The sequence below is a fragment of the Anolis carolinensis genome, unplaced genomic scaffold, assembly GCF_035594765.1.
Source record: "Anolis carolinensis isolate JA03-04 unplaced genomic scaffold, rAnoCar3.1.pri scaffold_10, whole genome shotgun sequence".
NCBI lineage: Eukaryota > Metazoa > Chordata > Lepidosauria > Squamata > Dactyloidae > Anolis > Anolis carolinensis.
The window spans coordinates 4,115,682-4,127,522 of NW_026943821.1; the positions used below are offsets into that span (position 1 = coordinate 4,115,682).

An 11,841-nucleotide genomic window follows, 5' to 3' on the forward strand; every position below is an offset into this window, starting at 1 on the left:
GGGCATTAATACAGCAGATGTTCTCTGCTCTGAACGCTGTTCTTAGAAACTGACCCGCCCATCATCCACTTCCCAACGGGATCTGCTTTGGAGGTCTGTTTTCTCCATTTTACGGCTGAAACGTTGACTTTGGGCCTGGGATTTCTCAATGCCGGTCCCCCTCCCTTCGTTTCCAAGATGAACTTGAGAAACCCTTGGCCCTTTTGCATCGTGCAGGCTTCTCTTCTGTGTTTTATCTCTTCCAAAACAGCCGGAGCCAAACACAAAATTCCCCCTCTTCCGTGCAAATCACGTGAACGCTGGGAAACGTGTGTGTGTGTGTGGAGATATATATATATATGTCTGTACTTGGCTTTTGCTGTGTCAGGATTTTCCACCGTCCCATCCCTGGTTTCCTTTTCCTGTGAAATTCCGCTGCCTCGGTGCCAAATGTGTGAAAGAAAGCTCTCTTCTGATTCATCCCAGAACCATGCTGGGAAGGCACACGGCTGCCAGGATCGTAACGTTTCACGGGCTCTGGGCCCATAACCAAGAGCCTCAAACCCGCCCAAAAATGGTTTCCAGAAACATAATTCTTGACTCCCGACCCAAGAAAAACCCAACTTCTTCCCAAAAAGGCATTCTCTGCTGACATCTTTTCCATGACTTAATTAACGTTGGGTTCGACTTCATTCTACTGCGCTTTACTCCGCTTCATCTATATATATAAAAGGGTAATGAAATTTCGGCCTAGGACAAAACAACAAAACTACACATCCCAGAAACACTAAACTTGGCAGCACAACCCCTCATCCATGCCTCTACGTTCATACAACAAAAAGAAAAGAAAAATAAAGTCCTAATTAGAGGGAGAGGAATCGTTGTTTTTATCCGATTACTGCCAGTTAGAAGGCTAAGCTCCGCCCACTTGGTCTCCTAGCAACCCACTCAGCCCAGGGGACAGGCAGAGTTAGGCCTCACTTAGGCCTCTTCCACACTGCCTATAAAACACAGATTATCAGATTTTAACTGGATTATATGGCAGTGTAGACTCAAGGCCCTTCCACACAGCTATATAACCCATTTATAATCTTACTAGCTATGCCCAGCCACTTGTTGCTGTGGCGAAGTATGGTGGTATGGGAAATAAAGTATTGAGGAATTGGTGGTAGTTAAGATAAAGGGTAAAGGTTTTACCTTACATTAAGTCCATTAAAAATGGGTTATATAGCTGTGTGGAAGGCCCTTGAGTCTACACTGCCATCTAATCTAGTTAAGATCAGATGATCTGTATTTTATAGGCAGTGGGGAAGAGGCCTAAGTGAGGCCTAACTCTGCCTGTCTCCTGGGCTGAGTGGGTTGCTAGGAGACCAAGTGGGCGGAGCTTAACTTTGGATAAAAACAATTATTCCTCTCCCTCTAATTAGGACTTTATTTTTCTTTTCTTTTTGTTGTATGAACGTAGAGGCATGGATGAGGGGTTGTGCTGCCAAGTTTAGTGTTTCTGGGATGTGTAGTTTTGTTGTTTTGTCCTAGGCCGAAATTTCATTACCCTTTTATATACAGTAGAGTCTCACTTATCCAAGCTAAACGGGCCGGCAGAAGCTTGGAGAAGTGAATATCTTGGATAATAAGGAGGGATTAAGGAAAAGCCTATTAAACATCAAATTAGGTTATGACCAAGTGGGTGGAGCTTAGCCTTCTAACTGGCAGCAATTGGATAAAAACAATTATTCCTCTCCCTCTAATTAGGACTTTATTTTTCTTTTCTTTTTGTTGTATCAACCTAGAGGCATGGATGAGGGGTTGAGATGTCAATTTTTGAGGTTGTGGGGTGTTTACTTTTGTTGTTTTGTCCGCTGCCGTGATACCATCACTCTTTTATATATATAGATATTATCTGCTTTGAACTGGATTATCTTGACTCCACACTGCCATATAATCCACTTCAATGTGCATTTTATCCAGCTGTATAGAAGGGGCCTCATACTTCGCCATAGTATGTCCATTCGACTCCACTTATAGTCTTCTTCTACAGTAGAGTCTCACTTATTCAACATTAACTGGCCAGCAGAACGTTGGATAAGCGAAAATGTTGGATAATACGGAGGGATTAAGGAAAAGCCTATTAAATGTCAAATTATGTTATAATTTTACAAATTAAGTACCAAAAACATCATGTTTTACAACAAATCTTCAGAAAAAGCAGTGTTGCACCCCAAGGCAGCATGAGCACTCGAAAACCAGACAAGAGCCAATATAACACATTATATCTTTATTAAAGCAATTATAAATCCAAAGGAAGTTTGGTATAGAGTCTGAGTAAGGAATAGTTCTTTTTAGAAAGTCAATGGTGGTTCCAAATGAGTCCAATATTATAATCCACAATGAGAACTCGATAGCTCTCCAAAAAAATCAAAGTGTCCATAAGTTGAAACAGAAAAACAGGCTGGCAGAAACAGAGTTCAATCCACTGGAAATACTTCGTAGCAATCAAGGCAGCAAGGTTGTCAAGGCTGAGGCAAACTTGAAACAGGAACAAGGAATAACACCTGAAGCAAAGTCAAGGTCTACTCGAGAGTCTCGGCATGGCCCGGCCCAACTGGAACTGGAAAACTTGGCTTGGAAACAACAAGAGCTGGAGACGGAGAAAACCTCTCTCCAAGAAAGCAACGTTGACACCGCAAGAAAATCTACTGAGCCCTTTGTGGGTCCATTCCAGCTATAGGATTCTATGATTCAACTAGGTGGATAACCATCTGTCGGGAGGACTTTTATGGTGTCTTCCTGCCTGGCAGAAAGAGGTTGGACTGGATGGCCTTTGGGCTCCCTTTGGGGCTCCTTTCCAAGCTCTAGCATTCTCTTCCTCCAAGGCTGCGCACATTGCACATTGCCCCGGGAGGGAAGGCAGGGCCGTGCCAGTGCCGGATTATGATGAGCTGTTAAGAAGCCGAGGGATTTATCTTTGTTTCCTTAGCTCAGCAGGACTGCAGACTCCGAAGGGCAAGCGCACATGACTCAGCCCCGCCGGTCTGTTTGCATTGCATCTCCTTGGAGAAGTTCTCTGGTCCCTTGCGCAACAACAGGAGACGTGGTGAAGATGCGAGGGATTGCGATGAGAGAGGCGTTGGCGGAAGACAGGCTTTGAGGAACATTGGGAAATGCTAACACCAGGCATCCTCTCCAAATCTGCCATCCAATGAGCAGCCCACATTTTGCATTTGTTTGTGTGAATAACAGGGATCAGTATCCAACTATGGAAAAGAAAAAATCCTAATTTGAAACAGGTGCCAACAAGAGCCCAAAGAAAGAATATGTACTGTACAGAGAAAAGAAGTCAGAAGAAAAAAATGTGTAGCAACGGTTGGAGTTACAAAGCCCTTTCACATAGTACATAGCAATCAAACTTGAGTGCATCTACAGTGTAGAATGAATGCAGTTTAGCACCACTTCAGTGCTATGGAGTCCTGGAAGGTGTAGTTTTACAAGGTCTGTGAATACATCTACACTGTAGAATAATCTATATCTATATCTACATATCTATATCTATATATCTATATCTATATATCTATATCTATATATCTAACGGCACTCCATGCAGTCATGCCGGCAACATGACCTTGGAGGAGTCTATGGACAACGCCGGCTCTTCGGCTTAGAAATGGAGATGAGCACCAACCCCCAGAGTCGGTCACGACTGGACTTAGCGTCAGGGAAAAACCTTAACCTTACCTTTATATAGCTATCTATATAATAAAAGTGAATGTTTGTATGTATGTGGATATGTGCGTATGTATGTATCTGTGTATGGGCAGCTTTCTGATTGGCTGCCACTTCTACAGGCCACTGTGAACGCCAGGAAGGATGGACCTGGACCAAACTTGCCACACATAACCCCTATGACCCATTTTATGTCCTGGTGCTGTTTGGGGGATGATGGGCCACCGATGATGGGATTTGCATTACCTTCACTCACGTCTTCAGACCTCTGCAACTGCCACGAATGACAGAAATGAACCAAACTTGGTAATAATGATAATAATAATAATAATAATAATAATAATAATAATAATAATAATAATAAAACTTTATTTATATCCCGCCACCATCTCCCCAACGGGGACTCGGGGCGGCTTACATGGGGCCATGCCCAAAACAATAGAATGTAAACAGCATATAAAAAAAACAGCACAGCACAGTACAATAAGCAATACAGTAAATAATATCCATTACAAAATAAAACAAGGAGACAATGAAAACAAGGGCAGACCACATGAACATTAAGTTAAAACTCGGGGTGAGAAAGACATAAAAAATAAAAACCACAGCGAACAGGGTCATAAGGGAGTGGGGTATTCTGGAGGATAGATATTAGGGGGAGCAACGGAAAAGAAATATAAAATGGTTACTCTCCAAAAGTACAGCGAAAGAGCCATGTTTTCAAGTCTTTCTTGAAGGCTGCTAGTGTGGGGGCTTGCCTAATCTCACCGGGCAGAGAGTTCCACAATCGGGGGGCCACAGCAGAAAAGGCCCCTCCCTTGTTCCCACAAGGCGGGTCTGGGATATAGACAGTGGTGATAAAAGGGCCTCCCCGGATGATCCCAAAGATCGGGCAGGTTTATGGAAGGAGATACGGTCACGGAGGTAGGTGGGTCCCAAACCGTTTAGGGCTTTATAAATGATGGTCTGTACCTTGAATTGGGACCGGAAAATGAACGGCAGCCAGTGGAGCTCCTTAAACAGGGGAGTGGATCTCTCCCTGTAACTTATTAATCTGGCTGCCGAGCGTTGGACCAATTGTAGTTTCCGGGCCGTCTTCAAGGGAAGCCCCACGTAGAGCGCATTACAGTAGTCCAGCCTAGAGGTAACTAAGGCATGGACCACCGTGGTCAAGTCAGACTTCACGAGGTATGGTCGCAGTTGGCGCACGAGTTTTAGTTGTGCGAAAGCCCTCCCGGCCACCGCCAACACCTGTCCCTCAAGCGTCAACGCTGAATCCAGGAGGACCCCCAAACTGCGGACCTGTGATTTCAGGGGGAGTGCAACCCCGTCCAGCACAGGTTGCCACCCAATACCCCGATCCGACGCGCGACTGACCAGGAGGGCCTCTGTCTTGTCAGGATTGATCCTCAGCTTGTTCCTCCTCATCCAGTCCGCCACAGCGGCCAGGCACTGGTTCAGCATCCGAGGGGCTTCCTTGGAGTCAGGTGGAAAGGAATAGTGGATTTGCGTGTCATCTGCGTAGAGATGGCAACGCCCTCCAAAACTCCGGATGACCTCTCCCAGCGGTTTCATGTAGATGTTGAATAGCATGGGGGATAAGATAGACCCCTGCGGAACCCCACAGGTCAATGGCCAGGGGTCCAAGCAGGTGTCCCCCAGCTTCACCATCTGGGAACGACCCTCCAGGAAGGACTGGAGCCACAGCAGAACCGTGCCACCGAGTCCCATCCCAGAGAGCCGTCCCAGAAGGATACCATGGTCGATGGTATCGAAAGCTGCTGAGATGTCCAAGAGAACCAGCAGGGTCACACTCCCCCTGTCCAGCTCCCTGCGGAGGTCATCCACCAAGGCGACCAGAGCCGTCTCGGTACTGTGCCCAGGCCTGAAGCCAGACTGCGAGCGGTCCAGAAAATCAGTGTCATCGAGGAACTCCTGGAGCTGCGTGGCAACCACCCGCTCCAGAACCTTGCCCAGAAATGGGAGGTTGGAGATTGGCCTGTAGTTGTTACATACAGATGGGTCTAACGAGGTCTTTTTTAATAATGGTTTTACTACCGCCTGCTTAAAGCAGGATGGAACTGACCCCTGATATCCCAAATGACATACTTTACACACTGCAGCATTTTGGTAGAGGATGGACAAAGGATTATGGGATTTGCAGTACCTTCACCCAATTCACCTTCCACAGGCCACTGTGGAACGCATGAATGACGAAACCGTACCAAACATGACACACAGGTGCAATGTGACCCACTTCACATCCTGGTGCAGTTTGCGGAAGACTGGACCAAGAATGATGGGATTTGCAGTACCTTCATCCAATTGACCTCCCACAGACCACTGTAATGCCCATGAATAACGAAACTGTACCAAACAGGTACAAAGGTGCAATCTAGCCCACTTTACGTCCTCCTGCAGTGTGAGGGAACAACGGACTAGGGAAGATGGGATTTACAGTACCTTCACACACTTCCTCAGACAACTGCAACCAACTCCAAAGACTGATCAAGGCCAAACTGGACACCCCACCCCTGCATCACCTGCATCCAGAGAAACAGTTACTCTATTAACTATTATTATTATTGACACAACGACGTTGTATGACACAGCAAACAAGATAGATATGCCGGATTTCGTTTCACAAAATCACAAGTCGAACACTTTCCAAGTGTCTAGGACTGTGTGATGTATTTTTGGATGATGCGTGCAGATACCAGTAGGGTGGCCTTTTGCAGTTGGCAGATTGTCAATTTTGTCAATGTCTATTGTTTCCAAATGCCAGTTGAGATCTTTTGGCACAGCACCCAGTGTGCCCATCACCACCGGGACCACCTGCACTGGTTTCTGCTAGTCTTTGAAATTCAATCTTGAGGTCCTGATAGCAACTGAGTTTTTCCTGTTGTTTTTCATCAATGCGACTGTCACCTGGGATGGCGACATCAATGATCCAAACCTTGTTCTTTTCTACAACTGTGATGTCTGGTGTGTTGTGTTCCAGAACTTTGTCAGTCTGGATTCGGAAGTCCCACAGTATCTTTGCGTGCTCATTTTCCACAACCTTTGCAGGTTTGTGATCCCACCAGTTCTTTACTGCAGGGTGGTGGTACTTGAGGCATAAGTTCCAATGAATCATTTGGGCCACAGAGTTGTGCCTCTGTTTGTAGTCTGTCTGTGCAATTTTCTTACAGCAGCTGAGGATGTGATCAATGGTTTCGTCGGTTTCCTTGCACAGTCTGCATTTTGGGTCATCAGCTGATTTTTCAATCTTGGCCTTAATTGCCTTTGTCCTGATGTCTTGCTCCTGGGCTGCAAGGATCAGGCCTTCTGTCTCCTTCTTCAGGGTCCCATTCGTGAGCCAGAGCCAGGTCTTCTCCTTATCAGCTTTTCCTTCAATTTTGTCAAGGAGCTTTCCATGCAATGTTTTGTTGTGCCAGCTGTCAGCTCTAGTTTGTAGTGTGGCTTTCTTGTACTGGTTTTTTGTCGGCTGTGCTTTGAGGAGTTTCTGATTTTTGACTTCAATCAAAGCAGGTTCTTCACTTTGCTGTACATCTTCTGCCAGGGCATGTTCTTCTTCTTTGACTGCTTGTTTTACTTGTAAGAGTCCTCTGCCCCCTGATCTTCTAGACAGATATAGCCGGTCATCATCATCATCATTATTATTATTATTATTATTATTATTATTATTATTATTATTATTATTACATTTATTATTTTACTCTATTATTGTTGTTACTTTTACATTTATCTTACTCTATTTTTATTATTAATACATTTATTATTTTACTCTTTATTATTACATTTATTATTATACTGCATTTATTATTATTGTTACAGTTATTATTTCACTCTATGATTCTTAAAAGGATACATAAGCACATTTACATTGAAGAAGATGAAAGTAATGATTTCATCACAGTTGAACAGTCATATCTTAAATTACAGTTTGATGTAAAGATTCAAAAACATTTAAATTACTGATACCTCAATTCATGTAATTTTATTGGTATCTCGGCTTATACTGGAGTCAATGTTTTCCCAGTTTTTTTTGTGGTAAAATTAGGTGCCTCAGCTTATATTCGGGTCGGCTTATACTCGAGTATATATGGTAATAATACTGTCGCATTGCCAAACTGCATTCATTCCACAATGTAGATGCACCTTTAGAGGCATCCAAACCTATTTTTTGGTGAGTCACAGCAAAACATTTTCAAAAAGCTGGAAAATGTAACTTGTAGGGAGGTCATTAGTTTAGAGACGGAAGTACGGCCCAAGGGTTAGATACTCCAGGCGAAGGGAGACCTGTCATTGAAAAATGTTAGGTAGATAGATGGAAACATAGATGGGTGGATGGAAAGAATTTGTGTTGAGCAACAGTCCCCTTTGCTCCATTAGCAGCGGCAATACTGCGCCAATTTCGGGAAAAAGGATGCCAAGGGCAGAGTTCCCTATTCACATTCCTGTGAAAAATCACAGGAGACCAACTTTGGTTGCATCTGCACTCTAGAATCAATGCAGCTTTGACCCCACTTGAACTGCCATGGCCTAATGATTTAAAATCACGGGAGTTGTAGTTTTACAAGGTCTATATCCTTCCCGGAGGAGCCTCCGGTGGCTCAGTTTGTTAAAGCACTGAGCTGCTGAACTTGCAGACCGAAAGGTGCCAGGTTCAGGTCCCGGGAGCGTAACGAGCACCCGCTGTTAGCCCCAGCTCCTGCAAACCTAGCAGTTTGAAAACATGCAAATGTGAGTAGATCAATAGGTACCGCTCCGGCGGGAAGGTAACAGCGCTCCACGCAGTCATGCCGGCCACATGACCCTGGAGGTGTCTACGGACAACACCGGCTCTTCGGCTTAGAAATGGAGATGAGCACCAACCCCCAGAGTGTGAGTAGATCAATAGGTACCGCTCCGGCGGGAAAGTAACAGCGCTTCACGCAGTCATGCCAGCCACATGACCCTGGAGGTGTCTACAGACAACGCCGACTCTTCGGCTTAGAAATGGAGATGAGCACCAACCCCCAGAATGTGAGTAGATCAATAGGTACCGCTCCGGCGGGAAGGTAACGGCACTTCACGCAGTCATGCCGGCCACATGACCTTGGAGGTGTCTATGGACAACGCCGACTCTTCGGCTTAGAAATGGAGATGAGCACCAACCCCCATAGTGTGAGTAGATCAATAGGTACCGCTCCGGCGGGAAGGTAACAGCGCTCCACGCAGTCATGCCGGCCACATGACCTTGGAGGTGTCTATGGACAACGCCGGCTCTTTGGCTTAGAAATGGAGATGAGCACCAACCCCCAGAGTCAGTCACGACTGGACTTAACGTCAGGAGAAACCTTTACCTTTACTATCCTTCCCGGCCAAAGAGTGCAAACTACAACTCCTAAGGTGCTGTGAGTTTTCCAAGCTATATGGTCATGTTCCAGAAGCATTCTCTCCTGACATTTCGCCCACAACTATGGCACGCATTGTCAGAGGTTGTGAGGTCTGTTGGAAACTAGTCAAGTGGGGTTTATATATCTGTGGGATAATGTCCAGGGAGGGAGAAAGAACTCGTCTTGTCTGTGTGAATGTTGCCTTTGGTCACCTTGATTGGCATCGACTATCCTTGCAGCAAAGGATTCCCCCAACAAAAGATTCCTCCAGGAAGTAAGCAGCCAGGCTTTGAAGCTGCAAGGCTATTCAGTGCTCATCAAGGTGGCCAGTTACAACATTCACACTTGCCTCCAACAGACAAAAGTTCTTTCTCCCACCATTATTCTAAAGATATAACATTCTATAGCATCAAGCCATGGCAGTTCAAGTGGTGCCAAACTGCATGATAAACGACAGTATAAACGCCTCTACTTGAAAATTACCTTGGGCCGGCCCTGCCTAGGAATCACAATAATAATACTTTCTTGCAGTGTCCGCTACCCTGTGTATCTCTCTTTCACTCTAATGCATATAATCTCAAATGCATGCACAAAACGGGTGTGCCAGCTGCAATTTCCATGGGTCTCTGATCTAATTGGTGGGCTATAATTAGATCAGAGGAGACCAAGCACCTCTCGCCCGGCTGCCAGGCCGGATGTGCTATTCTTGGCTCCGCTTTCCCCGGCCTCCGTCCGCAAACCAAGGTGAGGATGTTCCATCTTCTGGACTCTGCGCCGTTCCACATTCACCGCCAGCCCCGTTGGGGAGTTCACCTGACTCAACTGCCACGATGCCGAAATGACGGCACGCTGTGAAACCACAAACCACGGAGGTCATGGCACACCAAACCGGGTCCTGATGCTGTTCTGCCCTAAATTGTACCCAATTGAGAGCAAACCAGAAACTGTATCATACCGGTAGTCATCCTTCCATATCTGCCATGGTTAGTGGCTCAGGACCCTTGTGAAAGTGGAAAAATGTGAACAATGACATAGCAGACGCAATATCGCATCATGTCTCGTTGATGTAATGGCAAAAGGCCAACGGAGAGAAAATTGCCCCCTTTGCCTGGCACCGCGGCTTACCTTTGTGCACCTCGGCTGCTCCAAGATCAGAGATGCAAATCCTTCTTCGTTGGAGATGCCAAGAAGGGAATGACTAGCTAGCTCTTTGCGTCGCACTATGCAGCCCTTCCCTTAGGAATCTCGCACGTCGCTTCCGATCTGATGTCCAAAGCTGAAAATCCAAGCCACCCGGTCCATCTGCTTTAGGAACAAGTGGCACAATCCCGAGGAAAGGTCTCCTGGGCGAGCCACAAAAAGGGAAGCCTGTCACTTTGTCTTTGGAGTTACATAACTGTTTATATCACTTTAGTAACACTAGCAGAATTTGGATGTCTGATCATCATTGAGTAATACCACTTAATTTGAATGCACCTTAAGGCAACAACAGCAGGTGGCTTCCATTATCAGCAAGGTGGCAAATCTACCCTGGATTTACCGGTCGCTGTGTATCTTCAAGTCATTTCCAACTTATGGCAAAACTAACCTTATGCAAAACCTATGGCTACCGAAAGAACCCTACCCGGCAAATGGCAAGGCAAGGTAGACAAAATCTAGAAGTTCCAAGCAGTAATGTCTCCATTGCCTTTATTGCATTTACTAACTTATGGCAAATCTAACTGTATGGCAAGACTAAAACATATGGCAAAACTAACCTTATGGAAAAACTTATGGCAAAGCTAACCATGTGGCAAAATTATCCTTATAGCAAAACCAATGACAAAACTAACCTCATGGTAAAACCTATGGCAAAACCTATGGTAAAACTAACTTTATGGCAAAATGTATGGCAAAACTAACCCTATGGCAAAACTAACCTTATACAAAACTTTTTAAAATAAATTTTTATTTACATACTTTAACAACTTACAGTGAAACAGAACACAAAACAATGAACATTTTACAAACACATTTATGTGTTTGCAAGCCTTATACAAAACCTAGGATAAAACTAACCTTATGGCAAAACCAACTTTGTGGCAAAACGTATGGCAAAATGAGGTCATGAAGAGTCGGAAACGACTGAACAAATAAACAACAAACAACAAATGGCAAAACTAACCTTATGGCAAAACCTATGGCAAAACTAACCCTATGGCAAGACCTATGGCAAAACTAACTTTATACCAAATTTATAGTGAAACTAACCATATAGCAAAACTAACCTTATGGCAAAACGTATGGCAAAACTGTATGGCAAAACGAACCATATGGCAAAACCTATGGCAAAAGTAACTTTATGGAAAACGTATGGCAAAACTAACCTTATGGCAAGACCTATGGCAAAAGTAACTTTATGGCAAAACTAACCTTATGGCAAGACCTATGGCAAAAGTAATTTTATGGCAAAACGTATGGCAAAACTAACCTTATGGCAAAACCTATGGCAAAAGTAACTTTATGGCAAAACGTATGGCAAAACTAACCTTATGGCAAGACCTATGGCAAAAGTAACTTTATGGCAAAACGTATGGCAAAACTAACCTTTATGGCAAAACTAACCTTATGGCAAGACCTATGGCAAAAGTAACTTTATGGCAAAACTAACCTTATGGCAAGACCTATGGCAAAAGTAATTTTATGGCAAAACGTATGGCAAAACTAACCTTATGGCAAAACCTATGGCAAAAGTAACTTTATGGCAAAACGTATGGCAAAA

The 11,841-nt window shown here is 44.6% G+C and overlaps 1 long non-coding RNA gene across 1 annotated transcript; it reads right to left on the reverse strand.

Annotated features, from left to right (window-relative positions):
* Positions 1-2,239: 2,239 nt before the first annotated feature.
* On the reverse strand, positions 2,240-11,053 carry LOC134293807 (uncharacterized). The gene is made up of 2 exons (XR_010000759.1): positions 10,206-11,053; positions 2,240-3,233 (listed from the first exon to the last, which is right to left on the reverse strand). It is a non-coding gene; the product is annotated as an uncharacterized LOC134293807 (long non-coding RNA).
* Positions 11,054-11,841: the final 788 nt, after the last annotated feature.